Source organism: Myxine glutinosa, chromosome 1 (genome assembly GCF_964187855.1).
Source record: "Myxine glutinosa chromosome 1, kmMyxGlut1.1, whole genome shotgun sequence".
NCBI lineage: Eukaryota > Metazoa > Chordata > Myxini > Myxiniformes > Myxinidae > Myxine > Myxine glutinosa.
Genome location: NC_136261.1, coordinates 330,076,964 through 330,092,323, shown reverse-complemented (window position 1 = coordinate 330,092,323; position 15,360 = coordinate 330,076,964). Strand labels below are relative to the sequence as shown.

General features: G+C 47.4%; 1 protein-coding gene across 1 annotated transcript in view; it reads left to right on the top strand.

Moving 5' to 3' along the window:
* LOC137412026 (neuron navigator 2) overlaps positions 1–15,360 on the top strand; it is a gene marked incomplete in the record, with an annotated part of 519,476 nt that overhangs the window by 211,347 nt on the left and 292,769 nt on the right.

Below are 15,360 nucleotides of genomic sequence, written 5' to 3'. Positions count from 1 at the left end.
GGCCATAACAAACATTGCCTCAAAAAGAGAACCATGACAATTACAACTACATGTGGGCAGGGTACAGCCCGAAGTGGAGATCGGTTTCTGAGGTTTGGGACATGGAATATAGGAACAATGACAGGGAGATCAGGAGAAGTGGTGGAAGTATTGGTCAGAAGAAGAGTGGACATATGTTGTGTGCAAGAGACGAGATGGAAGGGAAGTGGTGTGAGAATGGTGAAGGGTAGGCAGGGACAGAAATACAAGTTTGTGTGGCAAGGGTGCCTGGAGGGCGTGAATGGTGTTGGTGTCCTGTTTTCTGAGGAGTTTGTAGACAGTGTGGTGAGTGTGACGAGAGTGAGTGATAGGTTGATGATGGTGAAAATGATGATTGGAAAGCTGTTGGTGAACGTCATCTCGGGATATGCTCCGCAGGTTGGTCGGAGCGATGAAGAGAAGGACAAGTTCTGGTGTGTGATAGAGAAGCTGATGGAAAATGTGAAAGATGAGGAAGTTGTTGTGGTAGGAGGAGACCTAAATGGACATGTGGGAAGGAGAATGGATGATTTTGAGGGAGTTCATGGGGGTTACGGATATGGTGTGAGAAATGGAGAAGGTGAAAGGATTTTGGAGTTTGCTGATGGAGCTGAATTGTTGATTTGTAATACTCCGTTCCAGAAAGAGGATAATAAGCTTGTTACATACACGTCAGGTGGGTCGACGACAACCGTTGACTACCTGATGGTGCGTAGGCGAGATAGGGGGCACCTCCGGGACACAAAGGTGATCCCGGGGGAGGAGGCTGTTTCACAGCACCACTTGGTTGTCTGCGACATAAGGGTGAAAGGTGCGAGGAGAGCTCGGCGGGTGAAGTACCAACCGAGAATGAAGGTGTGGAGGTTGAATGAGGTGACAGTAAGGGAGGCATTAAAAGAGAGGCTGAGTAGGTAAGACGATGATGTGGTTGAGCTTGAAAGTAGTTGGATGTCAATGAAAGCTAGTCTGTTGGGAGCCGTTGGTGAGGTATGTGGATGGACAAAAGGACCACCGAGGCACTCGGAAACATGGTGGTGGGATGATGAAGTTGGAAAGAGGATTGACAAGAAGAGGAAGAAGTTCAAGGAGTGGCAGAAGGCAAAGGGTACGGGAGCAGAAACAGCAGAGCATGAAAGTTATAAGGCAGCCAAGAAGGCTGCAAAGAAAGAGGTAGCAAAGGCGCAGGAGGCATGTAGGAAAATGTTCGGAGAACGCTTGGATTCGGAAGAGGGTCAGAGAAAAGTATTCAGGATTGCAAAGCAGATAGCGAAAGAGAGGTGTGATGTGATGGGGGTGAGTTGCTTGAAGGATGAAGTGGGACAAATCGTTGTGGACCCAGATGGAATTAAAGGAAGATGGAAAAGATATATGGAAATGCTGTTGAATACAGAGAATGAATGGGATGGCAACATAGAGAGTGACGCAGTTTTAGGACCGACAGAGAAGATAACTGAGAAGGAAGTTGAGGAAGCGATAAAAGCAATGAAGAGTAGAAAAGCAGGAGGGCCGACGGGAGTTGTGGGAGATATGTTGAAGGCAGCAGGAAGTTGGGGTGTGAAGAGAATGACAGAGATCGGTAATCTGGCGGTGAAAGAAGGCCGCATTCCAGTGTATTGGGAACTGAGTACCCTCCTCCCTCTATACAAGGGGAAAGGTGACCCTCTAGAGTGTGGCTCGTACCGAGCGATAAAGTTATTGGAGCATGTAATGAAGGTATTGGAAAGGGTGTTGGAGAGGAGGATAAGGAAGAAAGTGAAGATCGACGAAATGCAGTTTGGCTTTATGCCAGGAAGAGGGACAACAGACATGCTTTTTATTGTGAGGCAGTTGCAGGAGAAGTACATGGAGAAGAGGAAGAAGTTGTTTCTTGGGTTTGTTGATCTGGAGAAAGCATTCGATAGGGTTCCATGCAAAGTATTGACATGGGCAATGAGGAAGTTAGGAGTGGAGGAATGGTTGATCAGAGTAGTGATGGCAATGTACAAAAGAGCACGCACAGCTGTAAGGACGAAGGACGGGAACAGTGGTGAGTTTGAGGTGAAGGTGGGAGTGCATCAGGGGTCGGTACTAAGTCCACTACTATTTGTAGCTGTGATGGAGGTGCTGGCTCAGAACGTAAAGGAGGGTTTACCGTGGGAGTTGTTGTATGCAGATGATCTGGTGTTGATTGCGAAAAGTATGGATGGATTGAAGGAAAAGATGAACAAGTGGAAGGAATGTATGGAGACAAAAGGTCTGAAGGTGAATATCGGAAAGACGAAGGTGATGGCAAGTGGTAAAGCATGTGGTGAGGTGGAAAGAACTGGGAAGTGGCCCTGTGCTGTGTGCAGGAAGGGTGTCGGAGTGAACTCCATTCAATGTACAATGTGCGCTGAGTGGGTTCATCAAAAATTTAGTGGTCTGAGAGGGTCATTAACCAGTGTGGCAGCTACATTCAAATGTAAGGTGTGCACAGAGGGAGCTGCAGATGGAGGAAATGTTGAGTTGGATCTTGGAGACGGCGTGAAGCTGGAAGGTGTGAAAACATTTTGCTACCTCGCAGACATGCTGAATGGAGAAGGTGGATCAGACTCGGCAACGGTTGCTAGAGTGAGATGTGCATGGCAGAAGTTTCGGGAACTGAGTGACGTGCTGATGAGGAGGGGAGTGTCGTTGAAGCTGAAGGGAAAGGTGTATGCTGCATGTGTGAGAAGTGTTATGATTTATGGGAGCGAGACATGGGTAATGAACGTAGAGCAGCAACGAAGGTTGGAAAGGGTGGAAATGCGAATGGTTCGATGGATGTGCGGAGTATCGTTGAGAGGAAGACAAATGATGAATTGCGAAAAATGATGGGAATAGAGCCTGTGATTGAAGTTGTGAAGAGGAACAGGTTGAGATGGTTTGGTCATGGGTTGAGGAAGGATGAAAGTGACTGGTTGAGAAGAGTGATGGAAATGAATGTGGAAGGAAGTAGAGGACGGGGAAGACCGAGAAAGACTTGGCCAAAGATGGTGGAAGAAGAAATGCAGGCAAGGGAGTTAACAAGGAGAGATGCAGAAAATAGGGCAAGATGGAGAAGATTGTCATGGGGACCGCAAGGCTAACCCCCGCTCTAGCAGGGAAAATGGCCTCAAAATGCATGTTTTTTTTTTTTTTCTTGTTTTTTTTTTTTTTTTGTATACAAGATCGAGGCTCGAGAAAGAGCGAACATTAATCACACAAAAAGACAAACCGACACATAAAACATATAACATCGGGAGCGGTAGACAAGATGGGGAGAGAGGGGGAAGGACACAAACACAACATTTGAGAGCAGGGACCGAGAGACATGGAGACATCGAGAGATCTGAGAGAGGGCGAGGGCTTTGGGGGGGGGGGGCATGTCAAGGGGGCAGTGGGAGAGGTATAAAACATATGGACACTGCCAGGACTTCCAGGAAAGAAGTTGGAATTTCAAACAATTGTGGTTCTAAACCCTTCAATTTGATTTCCCACCTCCTTTTTCAATTCCTCAATTTGGTTTCCCAATTGCTCCCCTTGGATATCTATTTTACCATTCATTTTATTCATGCCAATATTCACTTCCCGAATTTCTTTGGTGGACTTGTCATTCATTTGCCTGATTTCCGACATGAATTGTGCCATTAACGCTTGCATGTCCTCAGCCCCTACTTGCGCAGCGGGCGCGGCCCTCGTCGCCGCGTGCGAAGCGCTGCCATTTTGTCCCTCTGCAACCCCCTCTACTGTGCCCTCATCGGCTCCCTCCATTGCCAATTGTCCTCCTTCCCTAGGGTCCTGGGTTAATTTTAACCCTTTTTTTCCTGGGTGGATTTGTCCCCCACTTCTCCCATTTCTGCCCTTAATTTGGCCCTCTGCATTTCTACAGATGCTCGTAATTGCTCTGTGAGTAAATGCAGGTCCCAACCCGCTGGTACCGCGGGCTCGACCCTCATCGCCATGTGCGAGGCGCCATTTTGTGCTCCTGCAACCACGTGCAAGGCGCCGCCATCTTGTGTGCCTGCAACCCCCGCTACCGCACCCTCATTGCTCTCCTCCTCCAATTCCTCCCTGGGGTCCTGGATTGCCTCTAACCCCCCATTCTCCCCTACCGGCACCCGATCACCTTGATCATCCATGGCATGACTTTAATTTGGAATATTAAATAAAATTTCGGCTGCTCCAAATTTTGACCAATTTTTTTTTTTTGATGATAAAAATTTGGTTCGGGTCCAATCTCAACTCCTCGACACCAATTGTTACGGATCTCAGAGACGGCACTCCCCTTAGCAAGGGGGGGTTAATCCCCTTGGCCTGTTAAGCCGGCCGTCTCTGGTCCTGGTACTTGTTACGCTCTTTTGCGGGGTGGAATTGATCAGGGTTATTGGTCAAGGTGTTCTCCCGAATACCTTTACCAATCCCTCCGCAAAACAGGGAGACAAGTACCGCTCGAACCACGGACAAGATGGTATTTGCCGAGCGGTTTAGCAATCCGCGGCTCGAGCCGTTATCAATTGACTAAACCCGATTCCGAACGTTGGCCAAATCGTGCCACAGGTACTCAATCGAAAGAAGGGACTAAAGCGATCGGATGAGAATGAAACCAAAGAATAAGAAGGAACAGGTGGAATTTATTAATTATATACAAAACCAAAGAAGAGGAGGAACGAAAGTAATTTACAGAAGAAGAGGAAGACACAGAGCAAACCTTAATGCAATCTTATATTATATAGCCCAGACAAAACGAACAGACTCACACGACAGGGAGAATGGCAATGGTAGTGATGCGCCAGGGAGCGAATGGTCCAGGCAGATGGTAAGGATGCGCCAGGGAGAGAATGGTCCAGGCAGATGGTAAGGGGCTGGCAGGTCCGGGCAGCGGCACAGTGTTGAGGTTCACTCCAGGTTCACGCTTCGGGCTTGAAGCGAACAGCGGCCGGCAGCTTCGCGTCTCAACAACCGGCGACAATAGGGCCCTAGAGGGCCTCGGACTATTGCCGCAATGCGAGCACCCCCACGTCTCTCTCTCTCTCTTCTCGGATCGGCTGGATCACTCATCTGCCTAAGCAGTCCCCCGCGCCCGCCTTTATTGCTGTGTGGCCGTATCAAGCCGCGGGCTCCGAGGGCACGCCTACCAGTTGGCTCACCGCGGTGCTGGTTGGCCGGTAAGGGCTTGCTGACTCCATCTCTGATGACGAGCCGACTTGCCACACCTTGTTCTGGTGGCTCCTCCCCCTTCTTTCTCGGCCCGACCGCATGGCCAATGGCGGCTGGTGGTTAGTTAGAAAACCACTCGCACCGCTTTTGAAGGGAACCTATCTTATTTGATTAATGCAACGCAGATTCAACTACTGGGAACAGATCCTTAACTGAAACACATAATAATGAAATAACTACGGAGAGGTCCTATGGTTCGCTACGTGTTGTTCATGGACTAACTAGGGTGCGATCTTTAACCAGCCAATTGATGGAGATATTTACAGGGGGACATTTATAAGGGATACATCTACTAAAATTTACTAGTGAAGGTTCTAAAAACCGTAACAATATATATATATATATAGTGTGTGTGTGTGTGTGTGTGTGTGTGTGTGTGTGTGTGTGTGTGTGTGTGTGTGTGTGTGTGTGTGTGTGTGTGTGTGTGTGTGTGTGTGTGTGTGTGTGTGTGTGTGTGTGTGTGTATATATATATATATGGATGGATGGATGGATGGATGGATGGATAGATAGATAGATAGATAGATATAACTATACTATCTTGACATGTTTACTGTATGGTGTATACCATCCCATATTGCCACATCTATTCATTAATTTTATTGTTCGGGGACTTCAGTTGTTTCACTGGTTGAACCATCCATCTTCTTGGCCTTGCATATACCAAGCCTCAAACATCAATCACCAATGTTTATTGGGGTTGACGCCTAATATGCAGGTTCTGCTTTGATTAAATATTCGGCTACATTGCAAATAATGACGTGATTGAGTGGCCAAGCTGTTAGCTGTCAGTTGACTGTCCTGTTCGACCTCACCGCATCACCCTTTTATATTTACTTCTGATCAATTTCAAATTTCTCCCAGTTTTACCGGTAAATGTGTTCTACCACAATCCTTGCAGGCAATATTGCACACCGCCCCCAATTTATCACCAATTGTAATTTGGTCTTTTAATTTTGTGATATCACTGGATTGAGTGCAATGGCTTACAAGTTACTGCAATTTGTGCACCTCATATTATTTTGCCGATTCTATCCAAGAGGGCTGGGTACAAGGGTAGTATATGCTGTCCTATTATATCCAACTCCTTGCATTTTGCAATATTAGGTTTCTTACATTTAGATGGCAAGCACCTATCATCAATATTATTCTGGATTAAGTTATGTACTTGTTTTATCTCCCTAATTATGGCATTGCTGGTTGATGAAATCATTCACACACAAGACGTTGGCATATGAGCAACAGTACATTTTACGGAAAATCTGATTACACAAATTGAAATCTAATAGTTTATTGGTGTGGCTTCCTTTTTTCTACACAAGTTCTCCGTCAACTTGCCAAATGACCTCAATGTCTAAAAAGGCCAACCTTTTCTCTTTCTCGGCTTATTTTGTGAATTTGTTAAAAATTGGTGCATTTCAGCGAAATACATATTGTTGGTTCGCTGTGTCTGCCTGAACAAGGGATTATCCCATTCACCTTAACCAAATGTCAAATATATACATATCAACCATATAAAACACAATATCAGTTTGTGTGTTTGTACAGCTGTCTGTCTTGGCGTCAGGAAGGGCATCCGGCCATAAAAACATTGCCTCAAAAAGAGAACCATGACAATTACAACTACATATGGGCAGGGTTCAGCCCGAAGTGGAGATCGGTTTCTGAGGTTTGGGACATGGAATGTAGGGCCAATGACAGGGAGATCAGGAGAAGTGGTGGAAGTATTGGTCAGAAGAAGAGTGGACATATGTTGTGTGCAAGAGACGAGATGGAAGGGAAGTGGTGTGAGAATGGTGAAGGGTAGGCAGGGACAGAAATACAAGTTTATGTGGCAAGGGTGCCTGTAGGGCGTGAATGGTGTTAGTGTCCTGTTTTCTGAGGAGTTTGTAGACAGTGTGGTGAGTGTGACTAGAGTGAGTGATAGGTTGATGATGGTGAAAATGATGATTGGAAAGCTCTTGGTGAACGTCATCTCGGGATATGCTCCGCAGGTTGGTCGGAGCGATGAAGAGAAGGACAAGTTCTGGTGTGCGATAGAGAAGCTGATGGAAAACGTGAAAGATGAGAAGTTGTTGTGGTAGGAGGAGACCTAAATGGACATGTGGGAAGGAGTATGGATGGTTTTGAGGGAGTTCATGGGGGTTACGGATATGGTGTGAGAAATGGAGAAGGTGAAAGGATTTTGGAGTTTGCTGATGGAGCTGATTTGTTGATTTGTAATACTCAGTTCCAGAAAGAGGATAACAAGCGTGTTACATAAACGTCAGGTGGGTCGACGACAACCGTTGACTACCTGATGGTGCGTCGGCGAGATAGGGGGCACCTCCGGGACACAAAGGTGATCCTGGGGGAGGAGGCTGTTTCACAGCACCACTTGGTTGTCTGCGACATAAGGGTGAAAGGTGCGAGGAGAGCTCGGCGGGTGAGGTACCAACCGAGAATGAAGGTGTGGAGGTTGAAAGAGGTGACAGTAAGGGAGGCATTAAAAGAGAGGCTGAGTAGGGTAGAGGATGATGTGGTTGAGCTTGAAAGTGGTTGGATGTCAATGAAAGCTAGTCTGTTGGGAGCCGTTGGTGAGGTATGTGGATGGACAAAAGGACCACCGAGGCACTCGGAAACATGGTGGTGGGATGATGAAGTTGGAAAGAGGATTGACGAGAAGAGGAAGAAGTTCAAGGAGTGGCAGAAGGCGAAGGGTGCGGGAGCAGAAACAGCAGAGCATGAAAGTTATAAGGCAGCCAAGAAGGCTGCAAAGAAAGAGGCAGCAAAGGCGCAGGAGGCATGTAGGAAAATGTTCGGAGAACGCTTGGATTTGGAAGAGGGTCAGAAGGCAGTATTCAGGATTGCAAAGCAGATAGCGAAAGAGAGGTGTGATGTGATGGGGGTGATTTGCTTGAAGGATGAAGTGGGACAAATCGTTGTGGACCCAGATGGAATTAAAGGAAGATGGAAAAGATATATGGAAATGCTGATGAATACAGAGAATGAATGGGATGGCAACATAGAGAGTAACCCAGTTTTAGGATCGGCAGAGAAGATAACTGAGAAGGAAGTTGAGGAAGCGATAAAAGCAATGAAGAGTAGAAAAGCGGGAGGGCCGACGGGAGTTGTGGGAGATATGTTGAAGGCAGCAGGAAGTTGGGGTGTGAAGAGAATGACAGAGATCTGTAATCTGGCGGTGAAAGAAAGCCGCATTCCAGTGGATTGGGAACTGAGTACCCTCGTCCCTCTATACAAGGGGAAAGCTGACCCTCTGGAGTGTGGCTCGTACCGAGCGATAAAGTTATTGGAGCATGGAATGAAGGTATTGGAAAGGGTGTTGGAGAGGAGGATAAGGAAGAAAGTGATGATCGACGAAATGCAGTTTGGATTTATGCCAGGAAGAGGAACGACAGACACACTTTTCATTGTGAGGCAGTTGCAGGAGAAGTACATGGAGAAGAGGAAGAAGTTGTTCCTTGGGTTTGTTGAACTGGAGAAAGCATTCGATAGGGTTCCACGCAAAGTATTGACATGGGCATTGAGGAAGTTAGGAGTGGAGGAATGGTTGATCAGAGTAGTGATGGCAATGTACAAAAGAGTGCACACAGCTGTCAGGATGAAGGACGGGAACAGTGGTGAGTTTGAGGTGAAGGTGGGAGTGCATCAGGGGTCGTTACTAAGTCCACTACTATTTGTAGCTGTGATGGAGGTGCTGGCTCAGAACGTAAAGGAGGGTTTACCATGAGAGTTGTATGCAGATGATCTGGTGTTGATTGCGGAAGGTATGGATGGACTGAAGGAAAAGATGAACAAGTGGAAAGAATGTATGGAGACAAAAGGTCTGAAGGTGAATATCGAGAAGACGAAGGTGATGGCAAGTGGTAAAGCATGTGGTGAGGTGGAAAGAACTGGGAAGTGGCCCTGTGCTGTGTGTAGGAAGGGTGTCGGAGTGAACTCCATTCACTGGACAATGTGCGCTGAGTGGATTCATCAAAAGTGTAGTGGTCTGAGAGGGTCATTAACCAGTGTGGCAGCTACATTCAAATGTAAGGTGTGAACAGAGGGAGCTGCTGATGGAGGAAATGCTGAGTTGGATCTTGGAGACGGCGTGAAGATGGAAGGTGTGAAAACATTTTGCTACCTCGGAGACATGCTGAATGGAGAAGGTGGATCAGACTCGGCGAAGGTTGCAAGAGTGAGATGTGCATGGAATACGTTTCGGGAACTGAGTGGCGTGCTGATGAGGAGGGGAGTGTCGTTGAAGCTGAAGGGAAAGGTGTATGCTGCATGTGTGAGAAGTGTTATGATTTATGGGAGCGAGACATGGGTAATGAACGTAGAGCAGCAACGAAGGTTGGAAAGGGTGAAAATGCGAATTGTTCAATGGATGTGCGGAGTATCGTTGAGAGAGAGGAAGACAAATGATGAATTGCGAAAGATGATGGGAATAGAGCCTGTCATTGATGCTGTGAAGAGGAACAGGTTGAGATGGTTTGGTCATCTGTTGAGGAAGGATGAAAGTGACTGGTTGAGAAGAGTGATGGAAATAAATGTAGAAGGAAGTAGAGGACGGGGAAGACTGAGAAAGACTTGGCTGAATATGGTGGAAGAAGAAATGCGGGCAAGGGGGTTAACAAAGAGAGATGCAGAAAATAGGGCAAAATGGAGAAGATTGTCATGGGGACCGCAAGGCTAACCCCCGCTCTAGCAGGGAAAATGGCCTTTAAAATGCATGTTGTGTTGTTGTTGTTGTACAGCTGTCTGTCCCCCTTCATAAAGGTATGTTTTAAAAGGCCAATCTTTGAACACGAATGTGTGTTCACTGCAGTCTCAAATATTTAAAAAAAACACTTCTGCACACCACGTTTGAGGCTCGGTTTGCAAGCCACCATCTACAATTCAAATTGAAGAAACATAATTACTCTTTTATGGAAAATGTTTTTTGAAGTTGTTTTATCCTCAGACTGACCAAGGTGTCACAGAGGGCTGACCAAGATGGCACACCACCACTTTGATAAAGCTTATTATTATTATTATTTTATTTTTTTTGACATAAACAGCCCATTAAACATCTTCAAAACGGGTGTTTTAACAACTAAACTTCCAGTTTTCATTCCTGCACTCCATTGGAGTTCGATAAATATGCATGCAAAGTTTGAGGCTGTGACATTTCATGATTTTGGAGTTATGGAGGAGACGGACCGACGGACGGACATTATATATACCTTTGGACTTCACTATTCGCCTGGGATACGTTTCTGGAAAATCCACGAATAGCGAAACCCTCGAATAGCGGGGCATTGTTTCAATATAAAAAGGGGGGGTGGGGAGGGGGGTAGGTTCCCGAGTCATGAAAAATTGCAAATAGAGAGGCAAAATCCGCGAATGGTGAGGCAAAATCCAAGAATGGCAAGGCAAATCCCGCGAAAGTCGAAGATTATCTGCGAAGGTTTTATAAATACCGTATGTGAAGCTAACAGCTTGTGAATTTTTTTTTTGCGCCCCTGAAAAACCGCAAATTTGCAGAACACGGCACGTAATAAGAAAAATACCCCGCAATTTCATGGAACATGGCCGCAAATACGAAAAAGACCCGCAAATTTGTGGGGCACTTTTCCACGAATAGAGAAACAGGTCGCATTTTATCACCCGCAAATACGCGGAACCCACGAATAGCAGAACCGCGAATTGCCCCGAAACCCCAGGAACCTCAGCACTTACTCGGTGACAGCCCACTGAGCTATTGAGTCTCCAGGATATCCTCAGAGATTTCTCACACTAACACAGCGAGCTTTATCATGGCCGATGCCTTACGTGCCTGCTAGGCAGACCCCAGATGTTTGTTTTTTTTGTTCTTTTTTTTTGTATACTGAATCGAGGCTCGTGAAAGAGCTAACATTTATTTCACAAACAAATCAACCAGACAAACAAAATATATACAAAGAGGGAGCGGAAGACAAGATGGGGAGAGAAGGGGAAGCACACAAACACAACATTTGAGGGCAGGGAGATGTGTGGGAGGGAGAGGGCTTGGGGGGAGGAGGCGTGGGAAGGGGGTGGGGGGGGGGGGTGGGAGAGATATAAAACACAAGGACACCAAGGACTTCCAGGACAGAAGTTGGTATTTCAAAGAAGTGGATTTGGGGTGAAATTAGCGGGGGTAGAAAAGATCAAGGTTTTGGATGGGGGAAGATAAGAGATGGTGGTGAACAGCTGTTTTAAAGACCTGGAGGGTGGAGTGGGATTGACGAGAGTGAGGTACTTTGTTCCAGAGGTGGGAGAAAAGAGGAATGAAGGAGTGAAGGTGAGCAGAGAGTCTTGATTTTGGCAGTTTAACCATAAGAGGGTTGCAGGCAGATCTTGTGTGACCTGCAGGAATATTTGGGGGACAGAGCCCAGAGAGAGCTGGGGGGGCAAGGCCAGAGAGGAGTCGGTAGAAGACGGAAAGACCACCAACCTGCCTGCGGTGAGTGAGTGAAAGGCCCTTGGAGTTAGCTTCATCGCGGGAAATTCCAATGAATGTGAGTATGCATGTGTATGTAAGTGTGTGAAAGTGCATTGAAGATGAACTCATCTACCAATTTAAGAAACAGGAAGTAAAGTCCTGCGTCGGGCTGGTGTGAAAAAATTCTGACAACCCAGGACTCAAACCCAGGAACCTCATCACTTACGCGGTGACCACTGAGCTATTGAGTCTCCGGGGTATCCTCAGAGATTTCTCACACCAACATTGCAAGCTTAAATTGTTCGATGATGCATATATATATATATATATATATATATATATATATACACATATATATATATATACATACTGTTATAGATCGCGGTTAGATGTTATAGACCGAGCGGTGGTGTAAGACCGTGACCTAACAAAACTCACCCGATTCACCCAGACTTTGGCCGTATCGCACCCCAGCTGCTCAATGAGGGAAAAGACGAAAACGACGCAATGCAAAGAGGAAAACGAAGGCAAAGAAAGGTTTGGAAATACGACTGAATTTATTGGCTATTTACACACAAGCAAAAAGAAAGCAGTCACGTTTATTTACAAGCACATAAGACGCAGGTGACACAGGGAAAATACTAGCTTATACAGACTTAATTAACCCAGGACAGAACAAACAAAAGACACTGACTCACGCGGGGAATTGCAGGAGGTGGATGGCTGGAGGTGAACGCTTGGTCGAGCCAACGCGGAGCTTGGTGGAGCTGAACGCTTGGTGGAGCCAACGCGGAGCTTGGTGGAGCCAACGCGGAGCTTGGTGGAGCTGAACGCTTGGTGGAGCTGAACGCTTGGTGGAGCCAACGCGGAGCTTGGTGGAGCCAACGCAGAGCTTGGTGGAGCTGAACGCTTGGTGGAGCCAACGCTTGGTGGAGCCAACGCGGAGCTTGGTGGATTGGTGTGACGGGTTCTCTCTCCTTCCTTAGTCCCACCCAGTTCAACAACTTCCTCTCTTGCTTCAGGACTCTTTCTCTCTCTTTCTTGGTCCCTCACTCTTTACCACCGACTCCTCACCGCAACCAACGCAACCACTTGACCACCACCTCTACTGACTGACTCTTCACCACTCTGCACTTGACGACCGACTCCCAACCAACTCAGACCAACTCAAAGTCCAACTCCAGGCCTTTCTGTCTTCTGCTCTCCTCTGTAAAAACGCATCTCTCTTTTGGACACGCCCTGCCTTGGGTTATATAGGCCCCCGCCCCTCAACCTTTGCGAACCTCCCCGACCGCTCTTCCTCCGCCCTCTGTAGCCAAACCCCTGGCTCATGGTTGGTCGAGCGGGGCTGGTTCACTCCTCCCCTCTCTGACGAGGTGGGGAAACGCCTTCCTTCCCCCAACCCTGCCTCGTGGTCAATGGCGGATGAAGGGAAAAAACCGACCAAAATGCGGAAGGCGCTTCAAATTGCAATTGACGGAAAGGGGGGAATGGAAGGGAATCTATCTCTTTCACTGGTGCAATGGAGTATTTCTATTAATGGAAGACACAGCCTTACGCTAAAACACAGAATAAGAGATAACTATCAACAGGTATATTCTATTACTTGGCTGACGTGTATGCTTGTGGACTATTGGACGCCCTTTTGGTCTTTACACAGCTCCGGAGGCAGGAGGCACAGAATAAACAATAATCACAACAATACAGCACACAATCAAAAAAAATATACAGTCCTCATATCCACAACACTGCACCCTCCTCCTCTTAGGCACGTCCCGGGCCTACAACTTTTATTTAGTGTGACACGTAGGTGTAGTTCCCTCTACTTTTAACCTGACCCTGAGTGCGACAGTTTTAAAACATAAATAAATGTGTCCCGCTGCTCCATTGCACCCTGCGTAACAGACTTACGCCCACAGTTAACCGAATTGCGGAATGGTCTTCAAACTAAACACTGACGGTGGGGAGCATTATTTACACTGACGCTATTTTTATTTACAAAACTAACCCAGGACCTGTAATTGTTCTTTCTGGGGGGGGAGACAGTCTGCTCTGCATCGACGCACCATGAACGCACCCAAAAACGCACCAATAGAAGCCCAAGCACCAATCGGTGCAGTCCCCATAGTTCATCAGTGTTCCATAAAAATAAACCAACAACCCCTAACCCTGCAGGTGTCTCTTGCTCTTCGGCTCCCTCTGCTGGTTATTATTATTTGTCTTCCAGATGTTGTCATTCTCTTTTGCTTTGCTTACTGGCGGCCTATTTGCAATAAAGTGTGCCCAATGTGCCCTTCTTTATTTTCTTTTATTTATAGCCCACAGGGCCGACTAGTGTGGTTCACCTGTGGGGCATCGGTGCCCTGTGGCCAAGGTCCGCCAGCAAGATTTCAGGCCCTCATGGCCGGTTCCAGCAGAGGGGCCATGCCCCAACCCATGGGGTCCATAAGTGGTGCTCGGCCACAGGCATGTGGTCCATAATGTGGTGCATCGATGCAGACAGCTGGTTCTGGAAATTTCGGGCGCACAATGGCCGACCCACGCACGCTCCCCTCGGCGCCCAACGGCGCACAGGTCATGTGGGAGACAAAAGGGGAAAGACAATTGAGCGAGGGGTAAGGTCACAAGGGTACACGTCAAAAAGGCAATGCAAGGCGAAATGCGTACGGAGGGCGAAGTGAGAAAGCTCGTCCCTACCGTACGTCACCCCCCTGTCACCTACACTACCCTTGCCCTTACCCCATATGTACAAAAATCTACACATTTACAAATTCGTCACTACTGTCACGTCTCCCCATATTTCCTCTATACCAAATTCGTCTTCTCTCCCTCCTAACCAATCAAATTTGCCATTTTCAACTCTCATCAAAATTTGCCATTTTCAACTCAACATCAAAATTTGCCATTACCAATTCATCATCAGTCCCTCCTAGGGAGGGAGAGATGGAATCACCCCAATGTCTCATCCACGTCGTGATGCGTCTCACAAATCCACACAGCAATTCTCATTTCCTGCAACAAAACAAAGAAAACACAGGTGTGGAGTCATCATCATCACCACAGGTAAGTGGCTGCGTATGGTGCGACAGGTTCATCAATCCTAACTATTTCCGAAATGACTTTAACAACTTTACACTACCCGGGGTCTTTCTCCGGCCAAACCATTGGCCCTCTTACACTATGGGTTCTAAAAACCAATTCCCATTGGCCAAACTGTGGTGCTTTTCAATTTGGGGTCTCACTCCCCCGATTCATCTCCCGGTGCCCTCGCACAATTTCTGGGCTGTGGCGTGTACCTCTCCCAGTGGGTCTACCCACCTGCACACCTCCACCACTGCAGTTGCCTCCGAGCTTACCTGCTCCTCACCCTAACCTAACTAACTGGGGCAGGCCCTCTGGCGCTCTCCCCACTCGGTGCCCTCTCTGGCACTGGGCTACCCGATCCACACCCGGGATCCTCAGGCACCCACTCACAACTACCGGCTCCCAGAGCCCACCTGCGGCCTCACCTGGCCGACATCCTCACAGTGGTGGAGTGCCCAACCAACTACACACACTAACAGGCTACACGCCCAGCCATTTCCACAACACTAATGCACCCATTCACAACACCATTCTGCAACCGCACCACAAATGCCAATATCCAACCACAATTTACCTATACCCTCTACCTAACACTTACACTACCCGCCCCGGGTACTCGTGAAAGGGGTCCAC